This window comes from Triticum urartu, chromosome 5A, assembly GCF_056163025.1.
Source record: "Triticum urartu cultivar PI428250 chromosome 5A, HENAU_Tu73, whole genome shotgun sequence".
NCBI classification, from domain to species: domain Eukaryota; kingdom Viridiplantae; phylum Streptophyta; class Magnoliopsida; order Poales; family Poaceae; genus Triticum; species Triticum urartu.
The window spans coordinates 623,424,415-623,436,021 of NC_141877.1; the positions used below are offsets into that span (position 1 = coordinate 623,424,415).

General features: G+C 50.0%; 1 pseudogene; it reads right to left on the minus strand.

Annotated features, from left to right (window-relative positions):
• Positions 1–331: 331 nt before the first annotated feature.
• Positions 332–470, minus strand: LOC125511851 (small nucleolar RNA Z247; annotated as a pseudogene).
• Positions 471–11,607: the final 11,137 nt, after the last annotated feature.

Sequence of the window (11,607 nt, forward strand, 5' to 3'; positions counted from 1 at the left end):
GACTACTTCCTCTACGTTGTGTCAACGCTTCCGTTGCCGGTGTACGAGGGTACGTAGACGACACTCTCCCCTCTCGTTGCTATGCATCACCATGATCTTGCGTGTGTGTAGGATTTTTTTTGAAATTACTACGTTCCCCAACAGTTGAAGGAGAGTGCACCATTGTTGTTGTTGATGTTGGAGCATCCATGCCCGTAGTTTCTGTTGCCGCCTCGGCCATGCCCTTGCTGACCTTGGTGACCACGGCCCCGGCCACCATAGGCACGGCCATGAGTCAGGGAGTTTACCGAAGATTGACGCAGATTTCCTTGTTGGAGCAGATTGATGTGGGCTTCAAAGCTAAGAAGCTGGTCGTAGAGCTCGGTGATGGTGAGGGGCTCGACGAGGGCAGAGATGGACGAGACAACCGAGTTATACTCCATGTCCAGGCCCTTCAGAATGAAGGAGACGATCTCGCCACCCTCGAGCGAAGATCCGGTGCAGGCGATCTCATCCGTTAGGGCCTTGATCTTGGCGAGGTACTCTGGCATGCCCATGTTGCCCTTCTGGAGGTTTGCAAGGGCGATGCGAGTATTGACGAGCTGCGACTATGTTTGCGTAGCGAAGAAGGCGTGGATGGCGCTCCACACCTCGGCCGGCGTTTGGAGAGTTACGACCTGCGCAAGAACCTCACGTGATAGAGATCCCATAAGGTAACCTTTTGCCTGCTGCTGCTGGGCGAACCAGATCGTCCTGGCGTAGTTGATGACCTGCTCTTCCTTCCCATCCTTGGTGATGGTGATGGTGGCAGGGGGCGTCGTGTTTTTGGTGTCCAGGAAGTGCTCCATCTGTGTCCCCTTGATCTAGGGTAGCACGATGGCCTTCCAGAGAAGAAAATTTGTCCTCGTCAGCTTCTCTGACGGAGGTGACCCGAGGGAGCTAGCGCCGTTGCTGGAGGTGGAAGAAGAAGCATTGGAGGAACCGGCGAACTGGGTAGTCAGGGCACTCATGGTGGATGTGGTAAGCGTGGATATGGTAGAGGCGGCGATGGATGCATCGGTTCCTGCCATGGCTTTGATCTATGGCGACTAGGTTGTTTTTCCTCTCGAGGGTGAAGGCTTTCTCGTAGGTTGCTAGATGTGATGATGATAGGCTCTGATGACCATGTAAATATTGGAGGAAGCGTTTTAACCCTTTGGTCTCGTGCCGCTGTATATATTGAGAGTTTACCATGGGCTACAATTTTAGGAGGTCGCTCGGACTCTCCAAGATTACACGAGAGAGAGACGAAAGATTACACGAGAGGGAGGAGAGATAGAAGTTTGAATACAACATATATCTCTACCTATCTATCTAACACAAGCTATCGCATGTCGGATGACGCTTCAAACTCGGACGTGAACTTGAACTTGGGGACCATGGACCGCCCAACCGGAACCTTCCCTGTCGGCGTGTGCGTCTTGATGAACTCCCGCATCGACACAACCTTGTCGTACAGATCGGCGAGACTAACAATGTCCCTGTGCGGTAGTACGATAAGCATGTATGCACAAAAGCTTTTATGCCTTAGATAAATCTAGCTTATATGCACAAAAGCTTTTTGTTGGGTCTGAGGAGTTCTGGATTAGGGGGTCTCCGGACAGCCGGACTATATCCTTTGGCTGGACTATTGGACTATGAAGATACAAGATTGAAGACTTTGTCCCGTGTCTGGGTAGGACTCTCCTTGGCGTGGAAGGCAAGATAGGCAATACGGATATGGAGATCTCCTCCCTTGTAACCGACTCTGTGTAACCCTAGCCCCCTCCGGTGTCTATATAAACCGGAGGATTTAGTCCGTAGGACAACATACAATCATACCATAGGCTAGCTTCTAGGGTTTAGCCTCTACAATCTCGTGGTAGACCAACTCTTGTAATACTCATATCATCAAGAACAATCAAGCAGGACGTAGGGTATTACCTCCATCAAGAGGGACCGAACCTGGGTAAACATCGTGTCCCCTGCTTCCTGTTACCATCCGCCTTCGACGCACAGTTCGGGACCCCCTACCCGAGATCCGCTGGTTTTGACACCGACATTGGTGCTTTTATTGAGAGTTCCACTTTGTTGTCACCATAAGGTTTGATGGCTCCTTCGATCATCGATAGCGATGCGGTCTAGGGTGAGGGTTTCCTCCCCGGACAGATCTTTGTATTCGGCGGCTTCGCACTGCGACCTGAATTCGACGACGAGGCCCTAGAGCCCACACATCCAAATAATGAAACGGCCAACCGGCCGGATCCACCACCTTGTGACCGCGATAGAGCGGCTCACAAAGTCGCACATAAGTCAACACACGATCTACGTGAGGACTTGCGCCAAAAATCTGGTACGACCAGATCCATCTATGGATCTAGGAAGCACGCTCCGGCACAAAATCAAAATGGAATATTACAACCGTCCGAACGCCATGGTACGACCAAGTATAGGGGTGCCGCACACCCCCTATGTTTCACCGATGAGGTGTTGGACCATGAATTCCCAGAAGGATTCAAAACAGTGAACATAGAAGCGTACGACGGGACCACAGACCCTGGGGTCTGGATTGAGGAGTTTATCCTCCATATCCATATGGCTCGAGGAGACGATCTCCATGCCATTAAATACTTGCCCCTCAAGCTTAAAGGACCGGCTCGGCACTGGCTGAAAAGCCTCCTCGAAAACTCAATTGGAAGTTGGGAGGAGCTCGAGGACGCATTTCGGGCTAATTTTCAAGGGACCTACGTCCGACCTCCGGATGCAAACGATTTAAGTCATATAATTCAACAGTCCGGAGAGTCCGCCCAAAAGCTTTGGAACAGGTTTCTCACCAAAAAGAACCAAATCGTCGACTGTCCGGACGCCGAAGCCTTAGCAACTTTCAAACACAGCGTCTGAGACGAATGGCTCGCCAGACACCTCGGCCAAGAAAAACCAAGAACAATGTCAGCTCTAACAAGTCGCATGATCCGCTTTTGCGCGGGCGAAGACAGCTGGTTAGCCCGCAGTAGCACCAGCGACCCAAGCACATCCGAAGTCAGGGATGGCAATGGAAAACCACGACGCAATAAAAGCAAGCATTGAAATAAATAAGATAGCCTAGATAATACGGCGGTAAACGCCGGATTCAGGGGCTCTCGACCAGGTCAGCGGAAAAAGCCTTTCAAAGGCAACAGAGACGGAACGTCTGGCCTAAACAAGATTCTTAACAAACTATGTCAGATTCATGGCACCCCCGATAAACCTGCAAATCACACCCACAGAGAATGTTGGGTCTTCAAGCAGGCCAGTAAGCTAAATGGCGAACACAAGGGGGGAGACACCAAGCGAAGATGAGGACGAGCCTCGCCAGCAAAGCACTGGAGGACAGAAAAAATTCCCACCAGAGGTTAAAACAGTCAACATGATCCATGTGACGAAAAGGAGAAGCAAACATGCACTCCGAGACACACACACGCCATAGAGCCCGTCACCCCTAGGTTCAACCCCTGGTTGGCCTGCCAGATTACTTTTTTGATCGCGGGGATCACGCGACAAGCATCCGGCACGAAGGATTGGCTGCCTTGGTGTTAGACCCAATATTAAACGGATTCCACCCCACTCGAGTCCTTATGGATGGAGGTAGCAGTTTAAACCTGCTTTACCAGGATACAGTGCGCAAGATGGGCATTGATCAGTCAGCGATCAAGCCCACTAAGTCCACTTTTAGAGACATCATACCATATATGGAGGTCAGTTGTACAGGCTCCATTTCCCTCGAGGTAATCTCCGGGTCACGAGAAAATTACCGTAGCGAAGAGTTAATCTTCGAAATCGCCCCTTCCCGCAGTGACTATCAAGCACTGCTCGGGCGAACCGCGTTCGCTCGATTCAACACGGTAACACATTGTGCCTAACGTAAGCTCACAATGCCCGGTCCATGCGGTGTCATCACGGTTCATGGCAAGGCCGAATTTTCCTTCGGCACCAACAAATACATCACTACCTTAGCAGCAGGAACACCGAGCAGCACCTTGCAGCCAAATCTTGAGTCGACACCTAGGCTCCCGGACACCGTCAAGGGGCTCCGAACTACTTTGCGGAAGGATACTCCGGCTCGTCCAGGGCTCAATTAAACACTCCGGCGAAGGCCATGACAGGCCGAACTCAGCGGCTCAACCGCCCTCCGGCACGCAAACATTTCTTATATTTCCTTCGCAGGTTCACCTTCGCACCGACCAGGACGGACTCCACAGAGGCAGCTCGAACGCGTCTGGGGACCCTTAGACATTCCCCGCAGCAAACATCCGGCTACAATACGGATCCGCACTCAACCTCTTCCCCCTGGTTACAGCAGGTTCTGCTATCACAACTCCTTTTTTATCACATTACTTGTACCCATATGCATAGACGTATTATTCGAATACAACATGTGGATTTATATGACGTTTTACCGCTGATTATTTCTCATTGAAATCATTTCGTCAAGTGGCATCCGCACACAACGACATGCCTTAAATATGCCGGGGGCTTCGTTTTCCCCATAGAATGGCAATACAAGTCCGAACACCTTCATGGAAGTTCAGCACCCCGAACTTATAACATTATATGCATCAGCTCCGAATCATGTCTTGGGTCAATAGTTGGGTTTGCCTGGCTCCTATGTTTTGGTACCTTACGTTCTGCTATATCGGCTAAGGTAGCACTGGGAGAACTACTGCGATTGTGTCCCGGTTCTTCCGGACGAGCACCTCAGTAGAGAAAGCCAAAAACTGACTGTCATGGTACGATGAGAGCTGGTCTGCTGTTCGAGCGGTCGCAAAATCTTTAAGGATTTCTCCCGCATTGTGCCATAACCAATGCAGCGTGTGATGGATCGACTTTTTCTTTCGATCAGGCACTTATAGAGCCCCTAGTACGGTCTTCCGAACACAAGGGGCTGCGTCGACCATACTAAAGCTCCTCTGGCTAAGTGAGAGTGATAAAGCCCTATAGTCCGATTGCCTGGTTCGTTGTGCTGAGCACCTCCCTTGGAGGACCCAAAACTAGGATAAAGAGTGCTCAGGTTTATCCCGAACACCCCCATACTCCTTACGTGGGGGCAAAAGCCGACGACTGGCCAACTCTCAGCCTCAATATACAAACGGCCGCACATGAGGGTAAAATTTTATATAACAGGCGACATATCAAACGACCTTGTTTAAACATTACAACGGACAACATGATCCGCATTCAGGGAAATATAATGTCCTTGGTACATAGCTCCGCCACAAGGTAGGATCCTTTCAGGACACTCTTATAATATGATTCGGGCTTGCGATGCTCCTTCCCCTACGGCGGTCCTTCGGTCACCAACTTTTCGGCATCCATCTTCCCCCAGTGCACCTTTGCAAGGGCGAAGGCCATTCACGCTCCTTCTATACAGACCGACCGCTTGATGACGTCAAGTTGAGGGCAAGCGCTTATAAGCCGCCTTACGAGCCCAAAGTAGCTGCTTGGAATCGGTTCGGCAGGCCATAGCCGGATAACCACATCTTTCATGGCTAGTTCCACCGCCTTATGTAGTTTGATCAACTATTTCAGTTGATCGGCAAAAGGCACTGGATAATTCGGTGCCAAATACTGAGACCAAAAAATCTTGTCAGCTGTGTTCCTTCCCTCGGCTCGGTAGAAGTGAGCGGCATCTGATATACTGTGCGGCAGCTCGACAAATACACCTGAGAAGTCCACATTTGCAATCAGAAACATAGTTTTCCCTTCTAATATTCTCTGTACATGGGAAAAACTTACCTGCCGCGATCTTCCTCGCCTCTTGGATCCCTTGAAGCGCGCTTTGGGTTTCCCCCTGGGCGTCGCTCATGGCTTGGTGCGCCTTGGTGAGTTCAGACTCTTTCTCCGTTAAACTCTGCTCCAAGGCCTCACATTTACTTACGGCCTTTTGCAGTTCCTGCTCAGCTTTAATAACTCTGGCTTCGTGTTTCTCACGAAGAGTCCGCTCCGTGGCCGCCTTTTTCTCGGCCTTGGCAATGGCCCTTTTGAGGGCCTCGACTTCGGTCATAACTCCTAGCACAAATTATGCGGCCTATTTCATACTGAACATTTATCTCGCAATAAATGCACATAATACTGGTGCATACCTTGTTTATCCCTCAACTGCATTTGCAATCGGCCAATTTCTTCTCTGGCCCGCTCCAGACTTTGATTCAGTCTGGCGATCTCCGCAGTGTGAGAGGCAGCAGCCGCTACATGTATCTGCTTGAAACAGGAGAGAAATCAATGTCATTTAGTAAGTCTTCCTGAGATCATGAATTCGATCCCCTGTCCGGTTCTTTCTTTCACCGAATAGTGTATCAGGGGCTACTATCTATACTATGACACTCTTCGATAACTCATATAACATACCTCAAAGCCTTTTATAAGACTGATACATGCTTCGTTCAGTCCATTCTCGGTCGACTGGATTTTCTCAATCACCATGCCTATCAGGGCACGGTGTTCATCAACGATGGAGGCTTCTCATAGCGCCACCAACAAAGCATCCGACACTTCTGGATGGACAGAGGTTGCCGGCGGAATCTTTTTCCCCACGTCTCCGGCCCCTGCGGTTTGACCTCCAGGCGCCGCCTTCACGGTTTTTTCCTTTTCTCCTTGGCCGGGGTCCTTTCGGGACGAGGCCTCGGTGTTTGGCACCAGTTTGGAGGAAGGGTCCTTTGGGGGCGTCCAGGTCTCCACAGCGTTTGAGCTGAGCAAGTCCTCCGATGAGGATTGTTCGGTATGGGACCTCGCCGGACTACAAGAAATATACGGCTTAGGTTAAAATACTAAGCCATGATGAGTCAGGACGCTTAAACGTATTCGGATACTCACGAGTTCACTAGGGGCTGGGCCCTGGGATCCCATGCCGTGCCGCTATCGGCGGCAGCAGGGGAATCCTCTTGACGAGGAATCTTTCCTCTTTTGGGTAGTTCGGCCTCCAAGGATACGGGGGCCGTCCTCTTCCCTCTTCCCTCCACAGGGGATTCATCTCCTTCCTCCTTTTCGTCCTCTTCGAAGGCGGAAGGGGCATCAGAGCCTTCAGGTATTGTGCCTGAAGTGCCACAACGACGAAGGCCGCCCGGGTCTTTTTAGCCCCCTTCTCGGCCCTCTTCTTCAGCACCTTACAGGTGCCGGGACCAGCATCTTCGTCAGAAGTGGGATGGCCGGGTCCTCGGGCAGCGGGGCCGAACAATGGATCCGTTCCGCCTTCTTTGTCCAGCTCTGGGAAAGTTGAATAAACACGTGTCAAGCGCGTCCATTGGGTCATGCGGATGGAAAAGTTTGATAAACTCACCGAACTTGCAGGGCGGGACAGTTGGTACCCGCGGTCTTCGGTGGAGTCCGGCCACGATTTGCTGGACTTAAAAAGCACCTTGCAAATGTCCTCGTGTGACGAGCCGAAGAGCCTTCGCAAAGTCTGGTGCCTGGCTGGATCAAACTCCCATAGATTGCGAGTCCGCTGTTGACAAGGCAGTATCCGGCGGACTAACATCACCTGGACTACGTCAACGAGTTCAATGTTCTTATCTCCCATATCTTTAATGCGCGTCTGGAGCACCGACAGTTCGTCGGACGAGGACCAATCCAGTCCTTTCTTGACCCAGGACATAAGCCGTAGAGGAGCACTAGATTGAAATTCGGGAGAAGCGGCCCGCTCCTTGCCGCTTGGCTCAGTGATGTAAAACCACTGTTGTTGCCACTCCTTGACAGAATCATTGAAGGTTCCCGTTGGCCATATGACGTTGGGCATCTTGCTCACCATAGCGCCCCCACACTCGGCGTGCTCACCGCCCACCACCTTGGGCTTCACATTAAAGACCTTCAGCCATAAACCAAAGTGTGGCGAATCGCGGAGAAAATCCTCGCACACGACAATGAATGTCGAGATGTTGAGGAAGGAATTAGGGGCCAGATCATGAAGATCGACCCCATAATAGTACATGATACCGCGAACGAATAGGTGGAGGGGAAATCCCAGCCCGCGGACAAAGTGAGGGAGGAATACAACCCTCTCGTGGGGTTCTGGAGTGGGGATGATCTGTCCCGCCGTTGGGAGATAGTGGCCGATTTTCTTGGCCAGATACCTGGCCTCCCGAAGCTTTTTGATATCCTTCTCTCGGATGGTAGAGGCCTTCCATTTGCCTCCCGCTCCGGATCCAGACATCTTTGGAAGGCCTCTTGTGGGTAGAGGAGGTGAACGCTCGTGCGTTGGAGCCTGAGCAGAATGGAATGGGTTGGGAAGGAGGTATGGGTGAAGAGGGTGAATTCTGGTCCCTTTATAAGGGCAGAAGAGGCGATATGCCTCCCCCCATCGCTTGGTAGAACCTCTTATTCCCCAAGCGCCGTAGGTAATGGCGCGGTTGGGTTACCCGCGTCCGTATTGATGAGAATCCCGTAATAAGAGGGACACGATCTCTTCTTTGACAAGACGTGTCGAGAAAACCGCCCCGCAATATGTGTGGTGCTGGTTGAGAAAAACGATTCGAATAAAGACCGAGCCATGACATGACGTCATGCTGTCAGAACGCGTCAGCACATTAGATTTGAACAAAAATTATTCTCTCTGCGGTAGTATGTGGAACTTGTTTTGCAGAGCCGGACACTATTCTGGTGTTCAAAATCTTCTCTGGAGTATTCGGAGGAGGAACCCGCCTTGCAATGCCAAAGACAATGCTGCGCGCCGGACTCATCGTCATTGAAGCCTGGTTCAGGGGCTACTGAGGGAGTTCTGGATTAGGGGTCTCCGGACAGCCGGACTATATCCTTTGGCTGGACTATTGGACTATGGAGATTCAAGATTGAAGACTTCATCCCGTGTCCGGATGGGACTCTCTTGGCATGGAAGGCAAGCTAGGCAATACGGATATGGAAATCTCCTCCCTTGTAACCGACTCTGTGTAACCCTAGCGGCCCCCTCCGGTGTCTATATAAACCGGAGGGTTTAGCCCGTAGGACAACATACAATCATACCATAGGCTAGCTTCTAGGGTTTAGCCTCTACGATCTCGTGGTAGATCAACTCCTGTAATACTCATATCATCAAGAACAATCAAGCAGGACGTAGGGTATTACCTCCATCAAGAAGGCCCGAACCTGGGTAAACATCCTGTCCCCTGCTTCCTGTTACCATCCGCCTTAGACGCATAGTTCGGGACCCCCTACCCGAGATCCGCCGGTTTTGACACCGATAGGGTCCATTCCTTGCTGGATGTGACGGATACACTCAAAGGCCACCAAGGCATTATCTGTGATCATATGCCCCGGAATAAAAGCACTCTGTTCTAGTGTTATAATATCATCTAAAAGTGGTCTCAACCGATTGACCAAACATTTAGAGATAACTTTATATATCACATTACAAAGACTAATAGGCCTGTAATCAGGCAGGGTAGTAGGATTAGGGATTTTAGGAATAAGAATGATACAGGTAGAATTTTCCCCAGCTTGCATAATACCCGCCCGAAAAAATTCCTTCACCGCTGCAATGACACTGTCCTTAAGAGTGCCCCAATTATGCTGAAAGAACCTTGCCGGATAGCCGTCTTAGGGAACGTAGTAATTTTAAAAAAATTCCCACGCACACGCAAGATGATGGTGATGCATAGCAACGAGAGGGGAGAGTGTTGTCTACGTACCCTCATAGACCGTAAAGCGGAAGCGTTATAACAACGCGGTTGATTTAGTTGTACGTCTTCACGATTGACCGATCCTCACTACCGAACATACGTCACCTCCGCGTTCAGCACACGTTCAGCTCAGTGACGTCCCGCGAACTCACGATCCAGTAGAGCTCAAGGGAGAGTTTCTTCAGCACTACGACATGGTGACGATGTTGATGAAGCTACCGACGCAGGGCTTCGCCTAAGCACCGCTACGATATGACCGAGGTGGATTATGGTGGAGGGGGGCACCGCACATGGCTGGGAGAGATCAATGATCAACTTGTGTGTTCTAGGGTGCCCCTGCCCCCGTATATAAATGAGCAAAGGGGAGGCCGGCCGGCCCTGTAGGGCGCGCCAGGAGGAGGAGTCCTCCTCCTAGTAGGAGTAGGACCGCCCTCTTTCCTACTCCTAATAGGAGGGGGAAAGGAAGGGGAAGAAGGATATGGAAAGGGGGGCGCCGCCCCCCTTCCTAGTCCAATTCGGACCAGAGGGGGAGGGGGCGCGGCCTACCCTGGCCGGCCCCTCTCTCTCTGCACTAGGGCCCAACAAGGACCTTTGACCCCCGGGGGTTCCGGTAACCCCTCCGGCACTCCGGTAAAATCCCGATTTCATCCGGAACTCTTCCGGTGTCCAAATGTAGGCTTCCAATATATCAATCTTTATGTCTCGCCCATTTCGAGACTCCTCGTCATGTTCGTGATCATATCCGGGACTCTGAACTACCTTCGGTACATCAAAACATATAAACTCATAATACTGATCGTCACAAAACTATAAGCTTGCGGACCCTACGGGTTCGAGAACTATGTAGACATGACCGAGACATGTCTCCGGTCAATAACCAATAGCAGAACCTGGATGCTCATATTGGTTCCTACATTTTCTACGAAGATCTTTATCGGTCAAACCGCATAACAACATATGTTGTTCCCTTTGTCATGGTATGTTACTTGCCCGAGATTCGATCGTCACAATCTCACTACCTAGCTCAATCTCGTTACCGGAAAGTCTCTTTACTCGTTCCGTAATACATCATCCCGCAACTAACTCATTAGTTTCATTGCTTGCAAGGCTTATAGTGATGTGCATTACCGAGAGGGCCCAGAGATACCTCTCCGACAATCGGAGTGACAAATCCTAATCTCGATCTATGCCAACTCAACAAGTACCATCGGAGACACCTGTAGAGCACCTTTATAATCACCCAGTTATGTTGTGACGTTTGGTAGCACACAAAGTGTTCCTCCGGTATTCAGGAGTTGCATAATCTCATAGTTAGAGGAACATGTACAAGTCATGAAGAAAGAAATAGCAATAAACTAAACGATCATCGTGCTAAGCTAACAGAATGTGTCAAGTCAATCACATCATTCTCTAATGATGTGATCCCGTTAATCAAATGACAACTCATGTCTATGGCTAGGAAACTTAACCATCTTTGATTCAACGAGCTAGTCAAGTAGAGGCATAGTAGTGACACTCTATTTGTCTATGTATTCACACATGTACTAAGTTTCCAGTTAATACAATTCTGGCATGAATAATAAACATTTATCATGATATAAGGAAATAAATAATAACTTTGTTATTGCCTCTAGGGAATATTTCCTTCAAGCCATCGGGACCCGGTGTCTTTAAAGGACCAATCTAAAATAGTGCATCCGCGATCTCCTTATCATCAAAAGGAGCACACAGTCGAGCATAATCCTCCTCTAAAACTTTAGCCTCAAGTAGATCAAGTACCATGGAAGCATCAAGGTTAGGATCTGCCAAGTAAATACCTTTGAAATACTCATTGGCCAAAGTCGCCATATCATCAAATTTTGAACGAACCACTCCAATACTATTTGTTAGTTCATGAATTTTATTCTTACGGGCGCGTCAAACAGCCTTGCTCTAGAAAAACTTAGTGTTTCTATCGGCCTCTTTC